Source organism: Gouania willdenowi, chromosome 6 (genome assembly GCF_900634775.1).
Source record: "Gouania willdenowi chromosome 6, fGouWil2.1, whole genome shotgun sequence".
NCBI classification, from domain to species: domain Eukaryota; kingdom Metazoa; phylum Chordata; class Actinopteri; order Blenniiformes; family Gobiesocidae; genus Gouania; species Gouania willdenowi.
In genome coordinates, this window is record NC_041049.1 from 58,324,634 (window position 1) to 58,345,942 (window position 21,309).

The 21,309-nt window shown below is 38.8% G+C and overlaps 1 protein-coding gene and 1 pseudogene across 1 annotated transcript in view; one reads left to right on the plus strand and one right to left on the minus strand.

The window, feature by feature from the left end:
• The window catches only part of jph3b (junctophilin 3b), a 64,407-nt gene that overhangs the window by 37,586 nt on the left and 5,512 nt on the right, over nucleotides 1-21,309 (minus strand). The window lies entirely within an intron of this gene.
• LOC114466296 (uncharacterized) lies at nucleotides 6,981-7,099 on the plus strand (annotated as a pseudogene).

The following is a 21,309-nucleotide window of genomic DNA, read 5'->3' on the forward strand; positions in this document are numbered from 1 at the left end:
TTCCTTTTGTACCATTCACTGTGAAAAGTATGAAATATTTTCTGACTTTACTTTTGCTGAAGGTCTGGTAACTCAGGTGTTGGTCTCCCATCTTTTCAAAGCTGTCGTTTTTCCTCAAAAGAAAGTTTCTCTATTGTCTCTAGCGCTGTCATCCTGACTGTAGTGTTATCCCACCCACTAGCTAGAGAACGTAGCAGCTGTAGCAGCCACTCTGGATCAATTCACTAATGCACTGTGAACTTACATATAGCATTTAGCATTGCACGGTTACTTCCAAAGGCAGCGTAGAGAGCTGCCTTTTTACGCAAATGGTTGTCATCTTGGGGAATTGCCTGCGCATGCGCAAACATAAAAACATGCTATGGGAACAGAGGCAGAGCTGCAATGTGCTTTTGGGAGGGGGCGTGGCCTCCTCCTGCCTTACAGCGAAGTGAGACTGTGCAGCCTCTCTGCTGTACCAGGAAATAGCGATGTTTAGTCATTTGGGCTATGAAAAGCACAAAATGCTGACACTTTCAAACTTATAGGTACTGTAGGAAATGGAAAAATAAATAATTTATAATTATATTATAATTAAAACAAATAATCAAAATATCAATTCACCCTTGGGTAGGCACTGCCTACCTTGCCTACCCTGACTGCACGTCATGCCTAAATCTGAAAGTCCTCCACTCATCAGCTCATATACACCAACCACGATTACAGTGAAAATCAGACTCCTGTCAAGATTGTCACCTTGGGCTTTACAGTTTGAATGTGTTTCACAGCTCTCACGCCAAAACAATTTCACTGAGTCTGCCCTGGAGGCCAATAAGAAGCAAATCATATGTGCTTCCAACGAGAGCCGCGGCACAGGCCTGGCACCTGCACGTTAAGGGTTAACACAACCAGATCTAAGCGGAGGAAACATCACAGAGACATAACATCTTGATCACATGCCAGCCCCTGAGCTGAATTTATAACGGTCTCTTTAACAAAGGGGCACTGGTTTAAAAACCTGTGGTCTCCAATGGTTTCTGTTTTAAATCATCAAGGTTACGAACCTGGATGAACATTTTACAAACCATCTGTACTCAAAGATATTACAGCTTGACAGATTTTTACACAAAGGACAAGCCTTCAAAATTCTGCTAATTATTTGGAAAATATATTGCATTATATTATATGCCAAGCCTTGTAGTCTACCTCATAATGCATTGAAATACCCTCTTAATATGACATTTTCAGTACTTTAATGCCTGCACTGCACATCGTCTGAAAAGGCTTACATTACTTTCCGCAGAGCCCTTATTGCATCAACACATTTTTGTATCTTTATTTGAAAAAACCAGAATTAGGTCAAAATCTGCAGCATTTGATCTTTTCATAGGCTGCTAAGTTAGTTTAGCTCCAACAACAACACTATACTGGAATTTAACCTAATTCAGAAAAACTGAGTGTAAAACTTGTCCTATTTAGACTATACTATTGAACACTTTTTGGTCACTTTTTTTAGGTGTGCTATACCAGATAGTTATGCATGTTCTACACGTGTTTGCATAGGTTTTCTCTGGGTTTCCCATGCCATCCAATAACATGTTTCAGGTTAGTGATAGTCTCTAAATTAGAGGTCGACCGATATATCAGCCGGCAGATATATTGGACCGATATATGGACTTTTTTCCGAGATCTCATTTTTTTTTGGTTTACAATTTTATTTTATTTTTTTACCACCATGTGGTAGTGTGCTTTATTCTGTGGTGATCTGTTTGTCTTTGATACTTGAAGTCAAGATGCTTGAACTAGCAATTGGCACTGAAACCACTTTTCATGTTATTGTTTGATTATGTATTTTAAAATATTTTGTGAACTGAATTACTTTAAGTTAAGAAAGAAGTTTGAAATAGTTTAAACCGACTACTTGCACATTGCGTATTGTAAATTGTTGTTGTGATTTACTGCTACTTACCCGTCCTGTACGTTTTGTTGTACTTGGTTGTGTATGGGTATATTTAAAGGTACACTGTGTAACTTTTGGCCACTAGGGGTGCTAGATCTGTAACTTTCACACAAGCGCCCCTAGTGGCCACAAGCAGACAGTAGTTGACCTGTAACTCTGGGATAAGGATTGGCTCTCAGGGCTAGGCTCGCACCGCAGCTACAGTCTATGGGCTGGAGGAGCAGCCGCCACCGCCCACTCTTCTCCCCGCCACCGCAGATCCCGCGCTCGGACCGCGTCCTAGGCGCTTCCCCCCCGACTCCCGGGTTGGGAAATATATAGCCGAGCCTGTGGTCATGTGAGTGCCGTAAAGTGAAACGTTCTCCAGGCATTCTCCAGGTCACATGACCTGGTGAATGACGGTCCGTCTCTCCAAACTTATATAGTCGGTATTTCAAAAGGGAAGCCCCGCTCTGAGCATTGATACTGTCAAGTGCTGTATATTGGGCTAAGGAATCTTTTAAAATAACTCATATGGGTCAACTCTTTAGGTAAAAAAGTACACAGTGTGCCTTTAAAGTTCTATAAATGTTAAGAGTTCTATTGATGTATTTAATTTAATTTCTAATGTAAACATTTATATCATATGTCATATATCAATTGTCTTTCATAATCATTGTGCTTTAAAAAAAAAAAGTATATCGGCCTCAAATATCGGCTGAAATAAAATTTTAAAAAATCGATATCTGCATCGGCCTTTGAAAATCCCATATCAGTCGACCTCTACTCTAAATGTCCCGTAAGTGGGACAGGAGTGTGTGAGTGATTGTCTGTTTGTATTCATTTGTGATGGACTGGTGCCCTGTGCAGGGTGTACCCCCGCCAGTGCCCATTGAGAGCTGGAGATTAGCACCAGCAATCACCTGTGACCCGGAATAGGAGTTGGCGGTTTAGAAGATGAACGCATGAATCCAAACACGATCATTGTATGAAGGAATTTTAAAACTTAGATGTATAAAATGAGTCATTTTTATGCAATAAATTGTGTTATACAGCCAGTTGGAACATTATACGACAGTCTAATACAGTAGTTCTCGAACTTTTTTGGCTCAAGTGCCCCCTTTTTCTTATTTCTGAATCCAAGTACCCTCTTTGTCCAACTACAATGTTTTTCCTATTTACTATTAAAACTATTGAGCATAATGATGGAATGAACAAGTGATAACACACATTTTAAAGAATCACATTTAGTAAATATGAATGAAACAGTATTTAGTGCAGTGGCTCCCAACCTTTTTTGGATCGTGTCCCCATTTTGATATTAAGAATTTCTAGCGACACCAAAGACATTTTATTCCTATAATTAATTTTTGACATTAGCTTTGAATTAGCAAAACTCACAGCGGTTCATTTTCCGGTAGTGCGCATGCTCATAATCGATCTCAGTACGAGGTAATCTCAGTCCGTGACACTGGTCATATCACGACTGGGGTGGGACTAAAACTTATTTGTTAATTTTCCCTGTAGTGCCGTACTCCCATTTGAGAAACGCTGGTTTAGAAGATAAATGCATGAATTAAAACATGATGATGGATGTAGGATGGAATTTTAAAGCGTATATGTATTTATTTAAGGAGTCCTTTTTACACAATAAATTGTGTTGTACACAGTTCATACATTGTCATTTTTACACCTTTAGAAAAAGGGATGATATGTCCATTAGGTGACAGTTGGTGGTATAAAAAAAAAATATAAACTTCAATTTCATCAAAGAGATATTCTGATCTACAGGATTTGGGCCTTCTCCTCCTTTGAGTCACATGTCATTCGACTTAATAGAGACACTGTTACGCTACGCTGTTGCAAATCTGCCTGTTTTATATTGCCATCAGCAATAGTGTATAGGGCACACTTCCAAGATAGATATTTAGAGTTTTAATGTTTTAGACAGCACCGCTAATCCTCACTACAAACATCGAACTGTTCCCATTACATAAGCTTGAGCCCCACAGTGGGGTGGCTGTGGTAGTGAGCACGAGCAAATCAGCAGCAGCCCTAGAAAAGTGTCGGATAGCATGACATCTTTCTGAATGCTTTCTTTTAGGTCAAAGTGAAGCAGGTTGGAAGTAATCACTGCTGGAGAGACGGATTTCTTGAGCTGAACTGTGATTTAGTCTGTCTCAGGGTTCAGTTGGTGTTAAGATGCAGATACACATTATGCTACAGTTGGAGCCTCTAGCGCTGTGAGGAAAGGTACACAGAGAAAAGGATGAACAGATGGCACCTAAAGACAGGTAGACCAGCACTAAAGCAGAGGACGATAAACAGGCAAAAAAAAACACGTAGCAGAGATGGCCCACAGGCACAAGGACAGATGAGATGAACCATCAAATCACTCAACGCTGAGAGCAAAGGGACGTCAGTTCAGAGCTAAACCTCTGCCTGCGTAAATCTGTGTGGAACCATTATCCGTTTAAGAGATTTTGCCTGGGCCCCTTTTCTGTCTGAGTCTTTTAGATTTCCATTTGATGATTTTTTTTCCCTTCTTTTCAGCAGCTCAGAAATGTTATGAAAAAGGCCCATAAAAACATAGTAGAGTGCTACTCTGGCAACAAATAAAAAAAAATGCCTCCTACTTCTACTTCTTCCTAGAGATGAGCAATATTATTTGCCAATATTTGCCATAAGATGTGATATTGGTTGCATCAGTTTTCCACCAATATTGAAAAACCAATAGGTGCTGTTGTTTTTCTTCAGGCATCTATTTACTGTGCTGCATTCAGCAATCAAAGCAGCATCCAGCTATTGTGCATGTGTAAAGTGGGTCCAGACTAGGCTTACATGTTACAGAGCGCGGGAGCGGCGCTTCGAATTGTGGTGGGGTCACTCCTGAAGGGGCAGGCTTGTGAATTAGATTGTTTCTAGTGTTGAATTTCTGGGGATGGATGGATGGATGGATGGATGGATGGATGGGTTAGGTTTCCTTACCTCTGCCAAGCGCAGAGCAGAAGGTTATGTTTCACCCTGCGTTTGTCTGTCTGTCTGTTTGTTACTTTCGAAAACGGTTTATTGGTCATCATGTTTGTATGTGTACACGACAGTGTCTTCAATTGTTGACAAATCCACTACAATTTTTTCTGTGAATTGGTTTTTGGCCACAGATGAGACCATTCAATTTTGGTGAAGGTAGGTTCAAGATCAAGGTCACAAAAAAATATCAAAAATAGCAAAATTCCCTGTCTTTAGCATGGGGCAAAAATTTCTAAAACTTATATCTCCGTCAGATCTTCAACGATTTGTTCAAGATTTTGCAGGCTGATGTAAGCCTATGACATGCAACATCTGACCAAACACAATCCGGATCCGATCTAGATTGCTGACTCAGCGATTTTTTAAAGTTAACATTCAAAAATTCCTATACAGTTTAAATAAGTTTTGATTTCATTAAAATTTGGTGGATTGATGTCGGGTTGTGACCTCTATCAAAATGTCGAGTTTCGTATGGATCCGATCCAGAATGTGGATTTGGCAGCAGGTTGAAGTTTGTAGATATGGCCAGGATATCTTCATTCTACTAAACTCTATCACGAGATACAGTTTGGTCAAGATCTGGATCCTGATCCAGGTTTGACAGTTAAAAATCCATGTTGAATGTCCACCATCTTTGAAAATCATTCCTACTGTTGTTTGTGGATTAATGGCCATCAAATCTGGTTTGCGAAGAGTTCCGACATTAACCTACAACAAAAGTTCAAGTGTTTGTCATGCGATCTGCAGCTTTTGACACATGCAAACATGAGCGTTTTCGAAAGTCTGCGCTTTCATTTTTTTGTTATAGGGCTTGGCAATTTACCGGTTCATACCAAATACTGGTATTTATATTTGTTATGATATGAATTTTTAATATACCGCCGTATTGGTGTATTTCATTGCACAACTTTCGGAACGCTATGCTGCGCCGCGTTTAATACCGGACCCTTTTCAACGTTGCACTTCTAAATAGGAAGGTAAACAGTAGCGCTCTGTTGTTAGTTGCGGTGTAAATCATACGTGTAAATGGATAAGAAAGACACAATTGAAAGCTCTGAAGCTGCATGTGAGCATGTGCCTGCGTGCGCATGCCTCTGCTACAGGAGAACAACATTCACGGACACGGAGGCACGGTTAGCTTAGCATGTCGGCAGTTTGGCAGTAATACACAAAAAAAGAGAGCAAAAGATTGCAATTTGTAATTCCCATAAGGCGAAAATAAGTCCTGGTGGAGCTGCAAACAAAATGCTCCCTTATTCACAATAAGAAACCACCACACCACTGAGTATGCAGCAGTTAAAGATCAAGCTAATGCTAAAGCTAAGCTAGCGCGGCAAAGAGCCATTGGGCTGCTGTTGCAAACTTGTATCACTACTAGTGTGGAGTTAATATTCACTCATCATGACAGTAAAATAGAGCATCCTTAGTCAATCTACTGCACTAATTTCTCTCTCAACCAGTAGAAAATGCTGTGAACACCTGATAACTTCAAACGTTATGAACGAATAACTAGAAAAGTTATGAACGAATTTGGATGAAATTTTCAGTAAATGTTGATAATGGGACAAGAAATTTTGGTGATGTTCTGCATTACCAAAAATCTTAAAATACCACACGTGGAAATCACAATATGGGTGGATGTGAGCCGTGCTTGAGGCTGCTCCTTTAAGCGTGGTGGCTTATGGGTAATGTAGTAGTGGTAGAGAAGTGCATTGTGTGTATGTCCCGCCTGGTACTAGTGCTGTACTCTTTACGTGTTTGTGACAAAACTTAAAAAGACTAAATATAGCATCATTTGAATAAAATAGTGCACTGTGGTCTAATAAATCACTTGGCAGAGGTCTGCGCTCTCTAAGTGCTTTTCTAGTTGTTCATGTTATCAATCAACAATGACTGTGGTCTTCTTGCATCCAAGAGTTTGTTAAACATTAGCTTAGATCAGTCTTTCTCAAATGGGTGCACGCGATGGCAGGGGGTGCTTGAGAGAGAGAGAGGGGAAAATTACCAAATGAAAGCATTACTGATATACTAATACTGTGGCAATATCAGCCTGTCATTGCCTGATCTCGTTAGATCTCTGCAGCTAAGCAGGTCTGAGCCTGGTTTAGTAGGTGGATGGGAGACCACTGAGAATTCCAGGTGCCACAGTGGGGTGGCAGTCACCCCAGTGGTATCTGTCATTGTGTCCTTGGGCAAGACACTTCACCCACATTGCCGAGTATGAATGTAGTGTATTGATGGTGGTCGGAGAGGCCGATGGCGCACTATGGCAGCCTCGCTTCCGTCATTCTGTCCCCAGGGCAGCTGTGGCTACAATTGTAGTTCACCACCACTAAGTGTGGAGTGAAAGTATAATCCCTTAATTCTGTAAAGTGACTTTGGGTGTCCAAAAAAGCGCAAGATGAAATTGATGCATTATAAACATTTCCAGCAACTCAAAACACACAAAATGAACGAAAAATATACTGAATATCAAAAAAAGCAGACGCACACACTAGTACTTACTATTACCAGCAACACACAAAACAGCAACAAAGACACACTAAATGAGAGAAAGACACAACTGATCATTACAAATTATACAAAAAATTACATACAAAATATGAAATAAGAAACAACCAAACGACACCAAAAACACAAACACTGAGAGAATAATTTCATTAATACCAGCAACACTCAAAATAAGACAAAAATATACTGAATAATAAAAACAACAGACAAACAACAATAAAAATTATCTTGATGCGAACATGAATTGAAAATACAAGGGTCTTGGTCCAACATCAGAAGGGAGATGACCGTAAATGATAAAAACTGAAGAAATAAATCTTTTTGGGAGGCAATAAATACTGTTTCATTCCACTCAATTACAAAATGAGATTCTTTAAATTGTGTGTTATCACTCATTCATTCCATCATTATGCTCTATATATGTTTGTTCACAGAATTCGGAGTAAAATGTTGTAGTCGGACAAAGGGGTACTTAGAATCAGCGATAAAAGAAAGAAAGAGTGAAAAAAACCACTGGCTTAGATAAAGATAAAATCACTGATTTTCTTTTCTTTTACTTGTGGTGTAAGTCACTGTAATAACATGATTTATTTATAGTTTTCCTCAAAACCAGACCTTTAGGATTATCACAAGGAATGCTACTATCAGTGCACTTTGTCCTTTGTCCAGCAGTATATACAACATATGAACATTTTCCTAAAAGCAGAGCTTCTGAGGCTGTTGTACCTCTCACTTCAGGTGTGTTCACAGATGCTTATGTGTTATCATCGCTGTCCCAAATCAGTGACTGCGACTTTTCAAAGTTCAGACTGTAGGTACTGGTACAGTATATCCTCCCTCTCAGCATGAGAACAGCACTGTGTGTGCTAACAAAATACTACTAAAATAAAAAATATTTACAGAGGTGAAAGTAACGGAGTACTCACGTTACTGTAATTGAATTGCTAATTTTACTTGTACTTAAGTATGCTTTAAAAGAAGTAAAGTAATTTGTTACATTTCCACACACAACCGTTACTGAATAAATTATTTATTTTTTTTGTTTTAAAATGTGAAACTACTAAAAAAAAAATAAAAATGACCAGACAACAATCAAATACTTCACATCATATCCGACCAACCAGATTAAACGTAAGATTATTTAAAAATGAATTGTACATTTTGACAAACCTTTTATTTTATACAGATGCCTTTGTGGAAAATAAGACAAGTTCCAATTTCGCAAGATTTTATATGGCATCACAATAGTGCCAAAAATCTGCGCACGTAAGGGTTTTATGCGTGTGGCTTTGTGGCACTAATGTGACGCCATACTTTGGTCGCTTCCTTTTTCAGTTTATACATGAGATGCTTACTGTATGCAAGATTTATTACCAGAAATAAATGTGGGGGGTGAACTTCTACTTTGAGTACTATTTAATGGAGTTACTTTTTAATTGTACTTGAGTAGTTTATGTATGACTTAGGATATATACTGTAGTACTCTTTACACCTCTGGTTATTTGATTCAAATTGCTCAAATCTGCAATTGCACATGTAAATGCACCTTTCTTGGTTCTTTTAATTCTATCGCTTTTTACACATTTGAAAAAAAAAACAAACCAAAAAACATGTTATTTGACCTAATTTTTCAAACAGGCAATTGCATTTGTTGCCGAGTGTGTTTAAACTAAGAAATTAATTTCTTGTACCAGTTTACCAGAGCTTGAATATTTAGAGTGCAACCTTCAGCGAGCTCCAAGTTCATGGAGACATCTTTGTTGTAGAGTATTTGCTGGTGGCAACCTGAGGCCAAGAAACACAACTATTCCTCCTACCCACAGTGAGTCACGTAATGAAGCACAATGTGAATACCTTCTCTGATGCTGAACACTGATGTGTTAACTTTTGTGTGTGTGTGTGTGTGTGTGTGTGTGTGTGTGTGTGTTCGTGGTAATCAGTCAGCTTAGCTCTTCTTCTCAGTAAACACAATTAGCCCGGAAAGACCAACCAATCAGATCCCCGCTCAAGTCGGCCAGGCAGCCAATCGTTGTGAGGAACATTGAGTCCCTAGTGACACGGTGACCTGCTGCATGTCGGTGAACGTTGCTATGGAAACCCTACTGTACTGAGCAGCTTGGTGGAGGTGCAGTGGAGCGGGTGTAGGAGAGAGGTGGGAGGAGAGAAAAGAGGGATGTTGGCAAACAACAAAAAAAGAAAAGAACCTAAGTGGTTGGTTTCATGGAAATGAGGCTTCAGGTATATCCCTGTCATTCATTTTCACTGTGTGCTTTTACCATTGCGTACATGTAAACCACAAACAGTGGTCCCCATGTGGCCCTCCATGAAAAGTCATATTTTCCATACAAAACCTGTGTAAATCTGTAGGGAAATATTTTTTTTTTTTTATTATTATTATTATTATTATTATTATTATTATTATTATTAAACAGAACAGTAACGTCCATTTGGAATCATTAAAGAGAATATATTTACTGTTTTACATGTGTAACGTGAGCAAACCTTACCATACCTTTTTCTGTGTGCCTTGGGTTCCTCCCACAATCTAAAAGCAAAACTGCAGAATTTTTTCCACCAAATGAATGTGTGAATGATTGTTTGTCTCTATATGTTGGCACTGTGACTGACTGGCATTCCATCCAGTATGTTCCCTTCCCAACCCCCAAAGTGAGCTGGAGATAGGTACCAGAAGAGGGATGGATGGATGGATGGATGGATGGATGGATGGATGGATGGAATGCCCACTAGCAAATAATTACTGAATTTACTTTTACTAGTTTTACAAGTAGACTAACTACAATTCATATGGAAAGGATGAATCCGTCTCAATATTTCATCGGCAGATAAAAGATAAACATTGTCAATACCGATTGTGACAAGTGCGGCAGGAATACTACAGGATTAGTGTTGCAACAACATATTATGAGGGTAAAACTAACCTGTTCCCTATTAGTGGGTGAACAGTCCGACGCTTGGTGAATTGACCTTAAGCAAAAGCCCCGCCTCCTTATTTACTTTTGGGATGTCCGTCAAGTTCCTGTGTTTGTCTCGTCTGTAATGGCTGGGAGAAGTCCACCGGTGCGTGTTAGTGACTTTTTTTTAGCAATACCTGCGCAATATCCTCCTGATCCAGGCAAAAGGGGTTACAGTAGATGGAGGGATATATCTAAAATATTAAAATAACCAACAAAGGGGAAATTACAACTATAGAAGCCATACCATACCGGACCAGTCATGCTCCTGCACTGCTGGTTAAGTTTTATTATATTATATTGTTTGTATCCTCTTTAAGCTATAAGTGCATTATCACAGCTAATAGGGATCTTAATGAAACAAATTGTTACATTAGCTAGCTAGCTAAACCTACAGGTGACCCAAGGCTAATAAGACAGCAGCTATTAATGTTGCTCAGTGGTAACAAAACCTGTTAACATAGATTGGGAGGCTTGTATGCTTCAGGAGGATGTCGACTGAAATATTGATAGTAATATGATAGTTGCTAATAACTGTATACCCCAGTCGTCGCCGCCATCGTCGTTACTTATTTAATCAAAATCAAATCAAATCAAGCTTAATTGTGATTTTGCTGAACGTACACGTTAGTGCAGACAAGCTGAGATAACGTTAAAAACATACACATCTCCCATACTACACATACACGCATACTGACAAATACACATCCCTGAGACGTGTTTATAGTTTTATAGTTCATTGCAGACATCGCTCCAGTTGTGTTTTCAGCTTTGGGAACAGAAAGAACACGACTCCCCCAGCCAAACTCTTGGGGTACCTGGTATCCGACTTGCACAAGACATGAGCACACCGTTTCACCATTGTGCTTGCTCTGAGTATGTCGGACCTTGCTTACATAGTAACGGTTGCTCGGACGTATGATTGGACAATGACTGTTTGTGGGCGGGGTTTTGCGAAAGGTCAATTCTGCTTTGCATTGAGAGCCGACATCAAAGGACCAAAAAGCGTAATGAACACTTGGCCACCAATAGTAATTTATCTCTGTGGAATGATAACTGAAGAATACGATAACGAAGAAGGCGCCGCGCAGCAATGCAGTGGGTTCTCGAGCTCGCCCACTGTGAATCCCACTTTTTTTCTCTCCTATAGTCAAACTAGACTTTTACTTTACTTCATTTGTTTATTTGGAGAGGACAGCGCACATTAATGAACCCCATTACATTATTTTGTGTAAATGTGCCAGATTTAGCCATGAGCCAATGACAATAAAAGATACAGACATGGACATACTATACACATGGACATGGACATAATATATACATAATATAATATATATATACATAATATAAGCAAAGCAATTTCCTGTTGAAATAAACTACTATAGATGATCACACGACTGATTGCTTTTAACAATTTTTTCAGCTCTTTTTCAAAAGGCAAGGCAAGGCAAATTTATTTGTATAGCGCATTTCATACACAAGTCACAACTCAATGTGCTTTACATAATCAAAAAGTGCAACAGAAAACACTCAACAGCTTAAAAATCAATACGAATATTAAAATCATCAACAAACACATTACAACAACAACATGACCAAAAATCTCCCTCTCAATAATACACAGGAGAGAAAAAGCGTTCCTTTAACTTTGATTTAAAAATGTTCACATGTGATGCTGACTTTAGCTCTTGTGACAGTTTGTTCCACTTCTTTGCAGCATAACAACTAAAAGCAGCATCACCATGTTTACTGTGAGCTCTGGGCTCCACTATCTGACCTGTGTCCATAGATCTGAGAGACCTGCTGGATTCATACTTGACTAACTTCTCACTGATGTATTCTGGACCAAACCCATTCACAAATATATACATCAGCAGCAGAACATTAAAGTCTATTCTGAGGCTGACTGGGAGCCAGTGTAAAAACTATAAAACTGGAGTAATGTGTTCTGACCTCTTTGTTCTGGTTAAGACTCTAGCTGCAGCGTTCTGAACCAGCTGTAGCTGTTTGATGCTCTTTTGAGGAATTCCTGTCAGAAGACCATTACAATTGTCCAGTTTGCTGGAGATAAAAGCATGGACCAGTTTCGCCTGACCTTTCTGAGTAAAGAAATATTTCACTCTGGAGATGTTCTTAAGGTGGTAAAAGGTTGTTATTGTTATTGATTTAATCCGAGACTCAAGATACTCACTGACAGCAGTCCTCTTTTCCTTGTTACTGAAGACAATCACCTCCATCTTATAGTGATTTAGTTGAAGGAAGTTTTCACTCATCCAGCAGTTTACTTTTTCTAAGCAGTCACACCTCTATGGGACCATAGTAATCTGGGTTCAGTGATAGATAGTTGTGTGTAATCTGCTTAGCTCTGATAATCAACTTTACAGTTCTGTAATATGTGTCCTAAAGGAAACATATTAAGGCTAAACAGAAGGTGTCCAAGAACAGAGCCCTGAGGAACACCAGAGAACATTGTTAATCTGTCAGATTCAAAGTTTCCAATGCTTACAACATAACTTTGCTCCTCCAAGTAGGACTTAAACCATTGCATTACTTTTCCATTTAGTCCAACCCATGTTTGCAATCTGTGCAACAAAATTGTATGATCTACAGTGTCAAATGCAGCACTTAGATCCAATAGAATGAGAACAGATACTTTTCCTGAATCAGTGTTTAACCGTATGATATTGATCACTTTGATAAGAGCAGTTTCTGTGCTTTAAGGAGAATAAAAGCATGACTGAAATTTATCAAATATTTTGTTGAAGGTTAAGAATTGACTCGGTTGGTTGAAGACCACCTTCTCAATGATCTTGCCCCTGAATGGAAGGCTGCGGATTGGTCTATAGTTAGCCAGTATAGAGAGTTTTATCTTTTTAACAGAGGTTTCACAGCAGCAACTTTCAGGGATTTTGGTACGGTGCCTGATTGGAATGGACAGTTAATTATCTGACACAAAGCAGTGACAATACACTTTACAACAATTTTAAGGAAGTTTGTGGGTATTGTATTGTAGATTAATTCAGCTGCTGAACAGCTTCCTCTATTGTTTTTGGGTTCGCTGTAATAAACTCGAACATTGTAGTTGACTTATTCCTCGGTGGTTGAAGATGTTCAAGCTTTTTGTTATTTTGCTGCTTTGTTCTGATGTTTGACCTTATTGATTGTATTTTTTCATTGAAATATACAGCAAATTCATTGCATTTTCCAGTTGACTAATTGACTGGGGGGTTGTGAGCTTTTGTTGATGTTTTTAGCAATAATTTCAGAAAACTATTGCTGCCTCGCTTTGAACAAGCCATCATTGAATTTATGCAGACTTATTTTGTATAGTTCTAGATGAATTTGGAGTTTTGTTGTTCTCCATTTACGCTCAGCTCTTCTACAATCAGATTTCAAATTCTGCATTATCTCAGTCCTCCTCCAAGGTGTTTTCTGTGTGCTTGGTTTTCTCTTAGTTTTGATTGGAGCCACCACATCTATGACATTACAAACTTTTGTATTAAACTCATCCAAAATATTATCAACTGTCTCAGCGCTCAAGGTTGGTGTCATTGCTATGGCTTCCATCAACTGTGCACAGGTGTTGTCATTTATGTACCTTTTCTTAAAACACGAAGAAGTAAGGGGAACAAATGTCTCTAAATAAAAAAGACAAATGATCAAACAGAGCTAAGTCTCTTACATCAACAGCAGAGATATCAACACCTTTAGAAATAATCAAATCCAAAGTGTGACCTTGAGTGTGTGTCGGACCAGTCACTTGTTGTATAAGACCAAGTGTCCATTAAAGCATAGAGTTTTTTGGCAGTATTATCCATGTTATTGTCTACATGAATATTAAGGTCCCCTGTTATTATAAAAAAAAAAAGTTGTATTCAGTACATACAACTGACAGCAGTTCAGCAAACTCATCCATAAATTGTCCAGAATATTTTGGTGGTCTATAAATGACTAAAAACAGAACTCTTGAATCACCCTTCAGTAAGAATGACATATATTCAAAGGAGAGAAAATCACCAAACGTTATATCTTTGCACTGAAATATTGGTTATTTAAAAATGGCAGCAACTCCACCACCTTTCCTGCAAAGACAACACTTATTGAAATAAATAAAATCTTGTGGTGCACTTTCATTGAGAACAGTATTACTGATCCCATCATTTAACAACGTTTCATTAAGAAGTAAAAAGTCCAAGTGATGTCAAAATAATATCATTAATTAACAGTGATTTGTTAACAAGAGATCTAGCGTTAAGAAGAGCTCATTTTAAAGACTTTACGAGAGACACTGGTGGACTCTTTGGATGACATGTCAATATATAGAGATGTTATAATCTCTATTAAGCTTTTTGTTTCTCTTTAATTTAACAATTTACCAATTTTTTTCATTTCTTGATGGAAGCTTATCGACGCCATGGTCTTTCCTTGTCGTTTTGTTCTCTGATGGTACGTGTTGCCCTTTGTCTTTATCAGGACTGATAGCAGTGTGACTGGTGAAGTCAAATAAGTTGGATGTGAAAAGTTTTACTTGTTTAGACACTGTCCATCTGCTCTAAAAAGATGACGACCTTCCCAAAAAATCTGAATTTTTTTCTATAAAATGGAACAATCTCGAACACTGATTGGTAGCCTATTACAACTTGTGCATCCGTTTACAGAAATGGTGTTTTGACCAGTGCTGGTGCGTCTGAACAACAGCAGCAACAGGGAGGGGAGTGGTGGCCTAGTGGTTAAAGGAAGCAAGTTTATAATGGAGTTCGAATCTCACCCAGGCCATCAATGTGGGATGTTGAGCAAGTCCCTTTAACCCCAATCCAACTGCTCCCCGGGCACCTGCAATTGGCAGCCCACTGCTACCCCTTGGGGGAAATGGGTAAAATTATGAACAGCGGAGCCTGACCTCAAGCTATCCTACAGCCGGGCTACGGCTCCTGAGAACACCAGAGTGACATAGCAGAGGGAGGGCAAGAGAAAGCACTGTGCGAGTAAGCAGACAGAGAGGAAGGAGAGGCTAATGGCTAATGCTAACAGGCCACTAATCCCGTCTGTGTTTCTGGCCAACGTCCGCTCCCTGGAAAACAAGATGGACTTGCTAAGGACATGTACTTCCATACACTCACACAGCACAGACTCTTATGTCCCTTATTCTTTATAAACTTCACATCTGCCTTTCAGAAAATATTCACATTGAATAGATTACTTTTAAGGTAGCATCATATGTAGTAATTTACAAGTACATCGGCAGGGACAGATATTACTATCATTGATAGAATCGCTTGTTAAGTGTTGAATAAATGCCACCATTTTTGATTAACTCCAAGCTAACTGCTAACTGGTACTTTAAAACTAATGGCGTGGCAGCATTAGTGCTTGCAATAATAAGGAAGATCGATGGAGGTGAAATTCAGCAGGAAGTGCACAACATGCTTCACATCGTGGAGCCGATGCATCTTTGAGTGTCTTTGACCATTGACGATGATTGCTTGGGACAGGACAGCGCCCTTTGGTTGCAGAAGTAAGCACAGTCAGCTTTAGTGTGAGAGTCACTCAAGCTCAGCCACATTAAATAGTAACGCACTGAAGAACTGTGACGTCCTTCGAGCAGAGTTTACTTTACAGCACCGATGCAGATGTAGGACATCTACCAGTATATCAATGCAGTTACAGCATCTGCAGCAAGCGTTTCAACATGATATGCAGCTACATCTGATAGATGTATTGATGTCTGTTTTTAGGGCATATAAAATACTATCACAAAGTGGTTTATAAAATGTGATTAGGAAGTGTATTTTGCAGAAGCAGGTCTACAGATTACAGATGGTCTATAAGGTTTGTTTTGAAACATTCAACAGAATCACATTGACTCAATGATTGTTACTGAGTTACAACAATAAGTCACAGTTGCCCTTGGTTTTTAGGCTGAAACAAGGAACCACAAACTCTGCTTAGAGGATGTCAGAAACCTTAGGCATGTAGGCATGCATCTGTCCATGCAAAGCCTAGATACTTTTTAAAAAGTGATAGGTTTCTTTAGGGACGGGCGATATTGACAAAAAAAATTATCCTGATTTTCTGGTATTTATCGCGATAACAATAAAAATCACGATAAATAAAAACTATAAATAAAAAAATTCACAACTTAGTGTAAACAGGTTCTTTACAAATGCAAATAAATGTGAATACATCAACATTAGACACATTTAAAAAGGCTACAATAGCTGCTGATTCAAAGAGTTCATGAGCTGATATTTTATGGAATATATTTGTGCATGTGGGTCACTCTATTAGTGTTATTGTATGTAATTCATTTATTTCCTCATTTGAAATTAAATTATTTTCTAAAAAAAAAAAGCACAACAAAAGCAAAAATAACTCCATTAGTGTTTTTGCTGTTGCTGAATCTTGTTTCACTCATCTTATGAGTTACATAAAGTCATGATTGATAAATAACTCTCTGATTTCCTATAATTAAACCAGATCAAGCTGATGATTTAATCATTCAGTATATTTAGGTGTAATAATCTCAATAGTTACATTAGTCTAATGGGACCAACTTTGTCTGTGAACACGTGAATTATAATTAAAAAATATTGCGTTTCACAAATTGGGACGGATGAATAGTGACATTCGTGTTTATGCTAAACTTTATTTCACACAATGTGTGACATGTTATCTGCAACTATTCCAGAGATTTATGATGAATGGTAAAGGCTACATTGACGAGACCAGTGTTTTAAGTGATATTTTGACCAAGTTAAAGGGTTTTAAACATAAACTAAAGACTAGATATTCAGAAAATATTAACAACAACTAAAAAAAAGCACAAAAACAGCTAAGGAAAACTGAAAGATAAGCAGTTTGAGGGATCGTGTGTTGGAGAATAATGCTAAAACAAATAGTTCATTTTGTGTCATTTTCCTTTCTTTAGCCCTTTTTCATCCATCACATCTAGTGGTCACTGTCTGTGGGGTTAATGCCATCTGTCTGGTTATTTATTGAGCAAACCTCTCCTCATTTATCCTCAAACAACCCTTGAAACCAGTGTGGATTTTTTAAGCCTTTGCGCATGTGCAATGGAGTGTAGCGTTGAACTTCTGCCTGCTAGTCGCAGAGTTATGTAACAAGGCTTTAGCTGCATGTATGTGACTGTCTGCACCCTGCGTGTATGCCAAAATGTGATGAGCTCGCATTTTCTCGCGCACAGTGTGCAAGTGTGTTAGTATGTTTCTGCACGTGCGTGTGTGTGTTTAAGTATTAGCAGGGACTGAACTCGAGGCTAACCTCATATGGTTTTTAAATTAGATGCTGAGACTTAATAAACAAATTTGTATTTTATTTTTTTTATTACTTTTTAAAATTGAAGTTATTTGGCATTTTTAGCTTTTACTCATAGTTAAATTAAAATCACAGAAAAGGCATTCATTCAACAGGGTTGGTTCAAAATCCACCAATTCACAAGGAAGTTCTCTATGATTTTTCCATTCAAGTTGCATACAAATGGAACAAAGAATAAATAATAATAGAGGAAACCAGCTGTTGAGGCAACTATAGAATAAAAAGATTGGGTATGAGGCGGCGATTGTAAAGTTGTGCATGCTAAAATAAAAAGCAACTTTTTGCTACATTTAGCAAAAAACCAGATTTAAAAAACATTTGTGTTATTTCTTTTCTTGTAAAAATATAATGTCAATGTTGAATCTAAATCTAAATATCAAATCTAAACGTTAAATATGAAGGTTAAATCTAAATGGTAAATTCAAATGTAAATATTAAATCTTTTTTTTTTTTTTTTTTTTTTTTTTTTTTTTACCTTGTCTGCACATGCTTTCGAAGGTTAACACTACAAGAAGTGCAATCTTTTGACAGCAATGCATATTTTATTATTGCAATTAAATAAATTTATTTATTTCATTGCATAATTGTGACCGTCACCAGCCCTCCCTAGGGAAGGGTAAGAAATACTTTATTAAAGGGAGGATGTAAAAAAGAGAGGGCAGTGTTACACCAAGGTGAGGGGTTGGAGGGGGGTGGGGAAGTTAGCAGGGAAGAGGGATACAAGATAGGATATGGAATGGGTGAGGAATAGTTTTAAGTGATGCGATGTGAAATTGTGGTTGTGTATATTGTGTTTATTGTTGTGTTGTCAAGCCAGTTTGGTGACCAGTGTGTGGTTTAGGAATAATGGTGGTGGCTGTGAACAGAGGAAGAGGTGAGTGGAAATTCCATAAAACAGATATTTGGGAACAACGTGTCTAAGGTTGAGCCCAGTATGAGTGTTATCCCACAGCCCAAGGCCAGTGCATCCATGACAAATGTATTTCCAAGTACCGCCACTGCAAAACCCAAGAGCCGCCCCCGGGCCCGAAGAAGCAGTCAGGCCAGCAGCAAGAGCAGGCAGCCTAAGGGCCCCCGGCGACCACCCCACGGCCAAGCAGTCCCCCGAACGCCCCCAAGATCCCAAGCCGAGAGGCAGCCATCGCCCCCCCATACACACCCGAGAAAGCCCCAAGGAGCCAAGGACCCAGCGCACCACGCCACCGATCCCACCCCCAACCCCCAGACCCCCCACCCCATCGACCCCCCCACCCCCCCACCCCACCCCCGCGCCCAACCCCCCGAGGGGAGGGCCCAGAGAACTCCCTGCCCGAGGCCCCAGCGGAGGAGCCGAAGCCCACACCCAGCAGACGACCAGAACCGCGCCAAAAATGTCACGGGTGAAACTAAATTTTTACCTAAAAGGCAAATTCATCAGAAGAACCAAAATAAAAGCTCATACTGGTCAATTTGCATATTAGCTAAATATTTAGTTTCACCTGTGACATTTAGATTTAGATTTAAATTTAACATTTACAGTTGACATTGACATTAATGACATCATTAATTTCATAAGTATTGCTAATCAAATCTGGTCAAAAGTAACATAAAGAAAATTCACACATTTTTAAATGTAGTTTGTTGCTAAATGTTTATTTTAGTATGTGCAACTTTACAATCAGTGCCCCATAATAGGGGACAAAGATCGGCCAGAACCAATTAAATACAGTAGTCCCTCGCAACATCGCGGTTCATCTTTCGCGGCCTCTGTATTTCACAGATTTTTTTTTTAAAGTGCAATCTTGGATGTATTTTTTACAGCGTATGAACGCGCATTGTGTTCTGCGTCCTGACTCGGTGAGTTTCACTGCCTGCTGAAACGAGGAGCTGCGCTCCTTTTTCTCCTCTCATAAACATAAACCACCAGTGAAAAAAGCCGGTGTGATTAGCGGCTAATGCTATCCTGGCTCAGTGCTACAGAGAGAACTTTTACCTGCTACTACCACCTCTTCGCTGATTCTCCTCCACGCCAAATCCTTCCTAGTCCGGTCCCAGTTATAAAGGCTGTGTCATACAGCTCCAGGTGGTCACACACAGCTTCTACTCCATGGTTGAATGGGTGAACAGACTACAAAAACTCTGAATGCGCTCGGCATCAATGTCTGATCGCTAGCAGAGTGACTCTGAAGTGCTGTATGTTTGAAAACAGGTTTATGTTTTAACATACGAAGGTTTGAACTTTGAGAGTGTTTAAACAGGAGAGAAATGTTCATTCTTGTCTGAGAAAAGTGTATAAAGTGTGTGGTGAGGGGTTTTACAGCCTTAAAACATTTATAATAATTGTAAAAAATAAAGCTGACTACTTTGCGGATTTCGCCTATTGCAGGTTATTTTTTAGAACGATAAATGAGGGACTACTGTAAATCTTCTTTAGTAAGAATCGTGTTTTTTTTCAAGATGGAGAGTATTTATCGTTTCACTTAGCCATTGCTTGACTTTGGGGACTTCATTCTATTTCCAGAATGTCAGTATTAGTTTTTGCAGTAATTAGGCTATAGGAAAAGAGTTGCTGCTGAGTGCCGTTTAATACTAATGTAGAGTTACTGAGTCCCAAAATATAATTATCCTGGGATCAGGTTTAACTGGAACACAAATAATTTTAGAGTTGGTCTTGAAAACAACTGTCCAGAATATTTCTTATTTGGGACAGAGGGCAAAACTGTGGAGAAGATTTGCTTCAGCAACATTGCATTTGTCACATTTTGAAGGAATGATTAGGGAAAAAAATATTAAGATTCACATTAGAAAGATGGATTTTGAATCATTTTAAACTGTCTGAGACAGTGTCTAGAGTTTTTGGCACCAGTACTAATCTCCTTAAGACTTTCTTCCCTGGTGTTGTCAGGGATCTGCCCTCCCAACTCTTCCTCTCAGTTGGTTTTAATGGAAGTAGTTGTGAGGTGTTGGTGGATTGTATAGTCTGTTAAAAAAGGACAAGATCCTGCTTTCAAATGGTATTCATTGACTAACAGGCATCGATTTGGAAATGAAGGGGAGAACGTGTGTGTGTACATTGTTCTTAATTTGCAGAAACCGTAGACAGATACTTCCGTATTGTTAATTAATATCAAAGCTTGATGGTTTTTATTTTTCATATAAAGGTTAGATGCAGGTTCTAAATTTGTCTCCTAAATCAAATGTTTCAAGTACAGCAAATATGAAATATGACCATTGGGCATCAAGTTGTCTGAGTGAATCGATACAGTATGTGCAAAAGATTATTAAGCTGATTAGCTCAAACCTTTGCCAGTATCTTCTGGTCTGTTTAGGAGAGAAATGTGTGTATATCTGCCAACCTTTTTATGGATTAGCATTACAACACACTTCATTAAGTATTATGGGGGAGTCAAAATGTTTCTGTTTCAAAAACGTAGAAGCTTTCAATGTTTTGGCTTAGACAATCAGATTCTATTCCAATCTTGTATTCAATATTTGCGTTTAACCATCAAGGGATGACAAGCATTTTGTCCATCAAGTTGATTGATCTGGTTTTCTACCTGTAAA